We start from the raw sequence: 7,839 nt of genomic DNA, 5'->3' as shown, positions 1-7,839 counted from the left end.
GGTGTTTTTCTGTATAATAATCTGAAAGAAATAACCTTCAAATGGCATTCATTTTATGTGTGTAGAGGCATTATAGTAACAGTGAATACATGTATGCATAATATATACTTAGGGCTGATTTGTCTTGCTAAAGGCAATACCGCTTATTAAATGTATTGCTCTCATATTGAAAATTAACATTTGCTAAACACATACAATGCACTAGAATGGCCTTAGCTAAACAATCAGGCAGAGCCAGTCTACAGATAATGCTGCCTCAATTCCTAGACGTCGTGGAAATAAAACTCTTAATGTTTTATTTCTTCACGGTCTGAAGTTAAACAAGTCCTACAGGAGCATAACGGTAGGCCAGTGTCCTAACACTGCTTGATGTGATGTCAGCACAATGGGATGTTATATTTTTTGTTTTCTTTGAAAAAGGATCTCACTCCATTATCCAGGCTGGAGTGCAGTGGCATGCTCACAGCTCACTGCAGCCTGGACCACTCAGGCTCAAGCAATCCTCTCTCCTCAGCCTCCCCAGTAGCTGGGACCACAGGTGTGTGCTACCACACCTGGCTACTTTTTTGTAGAGACGAGGTTTCGCCATGTTGCTCAGGCTTGATGCTAAATGATGCTACTGCCAAACCAAGCATGTGATGCTAAATGATGCTACTGCCAAATCAAGCATGGGGATGGCTGTCCTGTATCTCATTTGAACTCATGAACGTATTTAATGTAATTCTCTTATGTTCAGCTGTCAAGGAACTTACATTTTATAGTATCATTTTTTTTTCTGGGAGAATCTTTTAGTTATCACGACTTTATATTTATAAAACCCCATTCTCATTTTCTGTGAGATTTTTAAAAATAAGATAACCAGATATAACTCTATGAAGATAAATTATGGGTGAAAATTCTTTGAACTAAATTAAATATAGTGCTGTGCAGAATGTTACGCATTCCTGTCATTTGGGAAAAGTGTTTAAATTTCTAAAGGGCTTCCTAAATGAAATCAATATAAAAGATGTGAAATCATTGCTTTATATTTTCTGCCAATTACAGTAGCTTCAATTATTGAGGGGCCCACTGAGATGCTGCAAACTCCCAGGTTTACCACAGGAAGGTGGCAACCCGGTCATATAATGTATTTAGAAACTCAATGCTCTATAAACATTGGTGGTACTCCTTTCCTGCTATGTTTGGAGAAAGAGAAATAATTGTGAAACAAAGAACAAAATAAATTAGAAAGGGTAGCAATGTATGAGAAGATAAATGATTGTGAAACCAAGAATGGAAGAAAGTAAGTGGAGTAGCAACGTATGAAAATTTCACCTTTATACATTTATTCCTACATAACCAGACTATTGAGAGGACTTGAGGGGAGGCAAGCAGGACGCCACCTTATTTTTCCTTCCGTTGACTAAGCCCAATCTGTGGACTTGTTTCTTTGTCTCTTGGGTGAAACCTTGGGCAGATTCCACAGCTTTTCTGGTTACTTTTTAAAAACATTGTGAAATGCATAACATAAATGGTTAAGAGGGTTAAATTTTATGTTACGCATTTCACAATGTTCTTGTGACACTGTGTGGTACACCAGTAACTCCAGAACAAGCGCCACCCCTGGTGTCCCTCTCTCCTTATCTACAGTGTCACGCTGGGTGAGGTCTAGTGCGTGCAGCTCGTGGTCTCTCTGCAGGGCCTGCAGTTGGTATCTTTCTCAGGATGTAGCAGTACCAGGTACTATTGCATGGTTCTCAGTCTCTAGGGCAGGCGTCCCCAAACTTTTTACACAGGGGGACAGTTCACTGTCCCTCAGACCGTTGGAGGGCGCCACATACTGTGCTCCTCTCGCTGACCACCAATGAAAGAGGTGCCCCTTCCTGAAGTGCGGCGGGGGGCTGGATAAATGGCCTCAGGGGGCCGCATGTGGCCCGTGGGCCGTAGTTTGGGGACGCCTGCTCTAGGGCCTGGGCTTCCCTTGAGAAGGGAGTCCCATTTAACCATCCTGCTGGGCATGGCGGCTCACGCCTGTAATCCCAGCACTTTGGGAGGCTGAGGTGGGTGGATCACTTGAGGTCAGGAATTTGAGACCAGCCTCGCCAACATGGTGGAACCCTGTCTCTACTAAAAATACAAAAATTAGCCAGGTGTGGTGGCACATGCACTTGTAATCCCAGCTACTTGGGAGGCTGAGGCAGGAGAATCGCTTGAACTCAGGGCACGGAGGTTGCAGTGAGCTGAGATTGCACCACTGCACTCCAGATCAGTAGAGACGGGGTTTCACCATATTGGCCAGGTTGGTCTCAAACTCCTCATCTCAGGTCATCCACCCACTTCTGCCTTCCAAAGTGCTGTAATTACAGGCGAACGTCACTGCGTCCGGCCATAATTTTAATAGTAGTATCTGAAATAATGTGTCTTATTAACCCATCTTATAACAAGCAGTGACTGAATACTGAAATTCAAGCAAAACCAACGTCATAATGTCTTAGCCTATTTTCTGTTACTTATAACAGATGACCTGAAATTGGAAGATTAATTAAAAGGAATTTATTTCTCACAGCTCTAGAGGCTGAGAGCTTAAGGTTGAGGGACCACATCTGGTGAGGGCCTTCTTCCTGGTGGGAACAGTACACAGTCCCGAGGTGGCACAGGGCATCACATGATGTGCCCGCTGGGTGTGCTGGCTCAGGTTGCTTTCCCCTGCTTAGAGAGCCACCAGTCCCACTCTTGTGACATCCCATTAATCAATCAAGCCGTGAATCCATGAGTGGTTTAATCTCTTCCCTCATGACCCAATCATCCCTTAGAGCCCCCCTACCTTTTAATACTGCCACGTTGGGGATTGAGTTTTAGAGGGACAGTCAAATGGTAGCATTCCACCCCTGTTTCCCCCAAACTCACGTCCTTCTCACATTCTTTGCACTCCTATAGTCCCAAAGTGTGAGCTAATTCCAGCACAAAATTCCAGTTCAAAGTCCAGAGCCTCACCTCACCTATGAGCCTGTGAAGCCCAAACAAGCTATCTTCTTCCAAGATGCAGTGGTCGCATAGGCATAAGACAGACATTCCTATTCCGAAAGGGAGAAATAGGCAAAAAGAGAGGAGTAAAAAAAGGCATCAAATCTTAAAGCTGGAGAATGGTCTCTTTTGACTCCATGCGCCACCTGCTGGGCACCCCGGGGCAGGGGTTGGGACTTTGCTGGGTGCAGTCCCTGTGGCTGCTTGCAGTCAGAGTCCGATGCCTGAAGCTTTGCCTTGCAGGGCTGCATGCTGCAGGGGACTCCACCGCCCTGGGGTCTAGATGGTGGTCCCGTTCCCCTGGCTCCACTAGCAGCCCTGGTGGGTGCTCCCTGCAGCAGCTCCCACCCCACATTTCCGCTAAGCATTACTCTAGTGAAGCCTCTCTGCCTAGCTCCTAAGCTTTCAGCTACAGCCTCTGAAATCTAGGTAGAGGTTGCCAACCCTCCACAGTCATTCCTTTCTGCAAGCCTGCAGAATTAGTATCATGAGACACTATCAAGGCTAACAGCTCGTATCTTCTTGAGCAGTTGGTTGATCCACACCTGGGACTACTTGAGCCACACCTGGGGCGGCTGAGAAGCACCTCACCAGAATTTGGTAAGCAGGGTCCTGAGGTGGCCCAGGGAGGGAGTCTGTGGAAGGTGCCTTGGGCTCATCCCTTCCCTCAAAGGCCTCTGGGCCTGTAACAGAGGGGAAGCCTCAAAGGTCTTTAAAATGGCTTGTGGTCTTTCGTTGTTTTGAGAAGTACCTTGCTTCCATTTGTGCACATCGCTTTGGCAAGAGGTCAGTTTACTACACACTTGATTTCCTCTTCTAAACATGCTTTTTCACTTAAAAAAATTATTTTTTTTTGAGGCAGGGTCTCACTCTGTTGCCCAGGTGTGTAGTGGTGTGATCATGGCTCACGGCAGCGGCTCTGGTGATCCTACCACCTCAGCCTCCTGAGTAGTTGGAACTACCAGTAGCTGTGCACCACCACACCCAGCTAACTTCTGTATTCTTTGTAGAGGTGGGTTTTTGCCATGTTGCGCAGTCTGGTCTCAAACTCCTGGGCTCAAGTGATCTGCTTGCCTCGGCCTGCCAAAATGCGGGGATTACACACGTGAGCCACAGTGCCCAGCCTTTTTTCACTCTTTACATGGCCAGGCTAAAAATTTTCCAAATCTTTCTGTTTTGCTTCTCTTTTGGTTATAAATTCTGTCTCCAAGTCATTTTCCCCTCTCAGAGCTTAATGTTAACAATTAGAGGTAGCCACGCAGCAGCCTGAATGGTTTTCTGCTTGGATATTTCTTCCACCAGATACCCCAGTTCATCTCTCTCAAGTTTGGTCTTCCACAAAGCCCAAGACATGGACATGGTTCAACCAAGTTTGTTTGTTTGGTTTTTTTTTTTTTTTTTTTTTTTTTTTGCTAATTTATAAAAAAGGGATAGCCTTTACTTTAGGTTCCAACAGAGTTCCATTTGAGACCTTGTCAGAATGGCCTTCATTGTCCAAATTTCTATCAGTATTCTGGTCATGATCACTTAAACAATCTTTAATGAGTTCCAAACTTTCCCTAGTCTTCTTGTCTTCTAAGCCTTTATGAGAATGAATTGCAGGCTTTTCTAGCCTGCTCCTCCAAATGCTTCTGGCTTCTGCCCTTAGTTTCACGTTTTCCAGTATTCTTTATTAGCAACAGCCCCACTTCTGACACCAATTTTCTTAGTCCCTTTTCTGTTGCTTCTAACAGAATACTTGAAGCTGGACAATTTATAAAGAAAAGAAATGTATTTCTCACAGTTATGGAGGCTGAGAAATCCCAGGTTGTGGGGCTGCCTCTGGTGAGGGCCTTCTTGCTGGTGGGGACACTCTGCAGGGTCCCAAGGGGTACAGGGCATCATATGGCAAGCAGGCTGAGTGTGCTTATTCAGGCCTCTCTTGCTCTTCTTATAAAGCCACCAGTTCCACTCCTGTGATAAGCCATTAATCACTTAACTCAACATTCCGTATGTGGATGAACCCATACATGAGGGCAGAGCTCTCATGACCCACCTCTTAAAGGTCCTGCCTCTCAAAACTGCCACATTGGGGATTAAGTTTTGACATGAGTTGGAGGGAACAAACATTCAAACCATAGCACATGGGACAGGCATGAACGCCAGGTTAACACAAAAATATTACTAGCTGTATGAAAAAAGGAAACTAAGTGTTGGTCATTTGGGCAACCATCATTTGTGACCAAAAATGCAACTTATGAAATGAGATGAATGATAAACCTGGGTGTCTGCAAATCAAGGAGTTAGAAAAATTTGGAAAACTACTAAATGAATTGAGCTTGATATGAGTTCCTATGACCGCTGGTCTGTTCAGCAATGCCTTTTTAGACTTATGTCAGTCACTGGCCTCTTAGTACTCATGGCTAAAACAGTATGAGACACTGATGGAACAGAAAATGAGGCACCTTTTTTTTTTTTTGTTTGTTTGTTTGTTTTTTTTGAGACGGAGTTTCGCTCCTGTTACCCAGGCTGGAGTGCAATGGCACGATCTCGGCTCACCGCAACCTCTGCCTCCTGGGTTCAGGCAATTCTCCTAATGAGGCACCTTTTGAATTTAGGGGGTAAACTGAGAAGCAAGGGTCAACTTGTCTAGGACTCTTTCTCTGCAGATTGGTCTTCCAGAGATGGAGCTGGCCTCCATGGAACAGGACCACTGGGTTCTGAAATATGCTCCACAGATACTAGCTAGAATTGAATATGTAAGGCAGTGAAGTTAATCGTGGTAGAATGCTGAGTGGCAGATCAGAGTTGGAAACTATCGATCCACCATGTTACACAGCTAAAACTGTAAGACTTGGATCTCAGACTCTGACCATGCCTGGGGAAGGCCCAGTACTTCCCTGTCATGTAACTGATCACGTTCACGTAAGACTACAGGGCTGAAGTTCTAATATCCAGCTCTTCTTCGGACAATGTGAGCCACCCAACTGTGGGGGGTTGGGGGGGTAGGGCGGCAATGGGAAACTTTGCACTTACGACTGTTCTTGTCTTGGTAAGTTTACGCCTGGTGTGTGCTGCAAGGACACTGGAGCCCTGAGAAAAGCTTCTTAAAGTGGGGACTCTTGAGCTGAGTACTTAAGGATGAGAAGTTTGCTAAGTAGGCAAATGGTTTGTGTGTGCTGTGGAGGGGGAAGGGATGGGAATAGCAGGTAGGTGTATCAGGTATCACTTGGTTCCTTCTTTAATCCTTTCTATTTCTCTCTTGAGATTTCTTATTCCTCAACTCATTGAAAGCATATTTTGTTTTACTTCAATGAGGAGAGTTCTAGTAGATGTTTAAAAATCATTGGCTGCGAATTCCAGCATCTGGCACATCTTGGCATTGGACTCAATTGATTTTCTTTTGAGAATATGTTCCATTTTCTTGGTTCTTTATATAATAGGTAGTTTTTCTTATTGTATCCTGGACTTCATCAACAGTAAGTTGTAGAAATTCTGGATTCGGACAATTTTCTCTCATGATTATGATTTCCTTTGTTTAAACAGGCAATCATCTGGGTTTGAATTGCAGTCTCTATTTTTTGTGGTGGCAGCTTCAGTCTCTGTTCAGATATTTTTTTCCTAGATGATCTGCTTTGAATTTGGTCCGTACATACATGGTTCAAGGGTCACTCGGAAATGTGGACAGACATGTTTCCTGAAACCTTCGCTTGCTCTTTTGCTTCCAAGATTCCTCCACTTTTTCAGTGTCCATGATTCCCTAGCTCGTTTTTTGTTTGTTTGTTTGTTTTTCTCAATTTCCCTGGTCAAATAGACTGCTGTTTTCAATCAGTGTCCCCTCCGAGACCACGCACTCCAAATAGACTACAATTAGCCCGGAAAAGAAGCCATAAAAACTGCAAACAATCTGTACAGCTCCCATCCTCTTTTACTCTGAGCTTGTCTCCTCCACCCAGTTTTGTCTGCTCTGTCCACTCTGCAATTCACTGCAGTAGTGCTTTTGGTATTATGTCCAGTGTTTTATAGTAATTTTCCGTCAGGACTCCTCCAGATGGGACTTGTTCTGTCATTACTGGAGGTGAGGTGAAAATTCTATTTATCTTTTAGCATAAAAGATGTGTTACTAAACAAAGCAAAGTCTAACTTAGCCAGATTCCAGTGACACTGATGGGAGTGTAAAAAGGTGTCACAGTCTTTCTGGAAAGCAATTATCATCAATATATATTAAGAGCCTAAAAATGTTCATTATTTGACCTGGTAATTTCACTTGTAGAAATTACGTCAAGGAAAGATTTAAAGACACATTTATGATTGAAAATGGTATTTATAATTTTAGAAGAGGAAAAAATTAGGAAAGCTTCAATGACCAGCAGTAGGACATCATTAAACCAGTAATTGCACTTTAGATACTATTTGTTAGGAATACTGAATAATATGGGAAAACATAAAATAGATTTAATGATAAAAACAGAAACTAAAACTATTCATCATCCCAATTTTATGGAATTATAAACATATACATAAAAAGACTGAAATATAAGTGATAATTTTTACTAAATCTTGGTGGCAAAATTAGGATTTTTTTTTCTTTTTCATAATTTCTTCCTTCTGGAGTCCTCATTATGTGTAGGTTGATATGCTTGGTGGTGTCCCCAGGTCTCTGAGGCTCATTTTTCTTCATTCATTTTTCTGTTCCTGAGAGTGGATTATCTCAATTGACTTAACTTCAATTTCATGGATATTTTCTTCTGCCACATCAAATCTGCTGTTGAGGCCCTGAAGTAAATTTTTCATTTCAATTATTGCATTTTTCAATGCCAGAATTTCTATTTGGTTCTTAAAAAATATTTTCTCTTA

Source organism: Saimiri boliviensis, chromosome 4 (genome assembly GCF_048565385.1).
Source record: "Saimiri boliviensis isolate mSaiBol1 chromosome 4, mSaiBol1.pri, whole genome shotgun sequence".
Taxonomy (NCBI): domain Eukaryota; kingdom Metazoa; phylum Chordata; class Mammalia; order Primates; family Cebidae; genus Saimiri; species Saimiri boliviensis.
The sequence above is the reverse complement of the archived record's forward strand: the minus strand, read 5'-3'. Positions refer to the sequence as shown.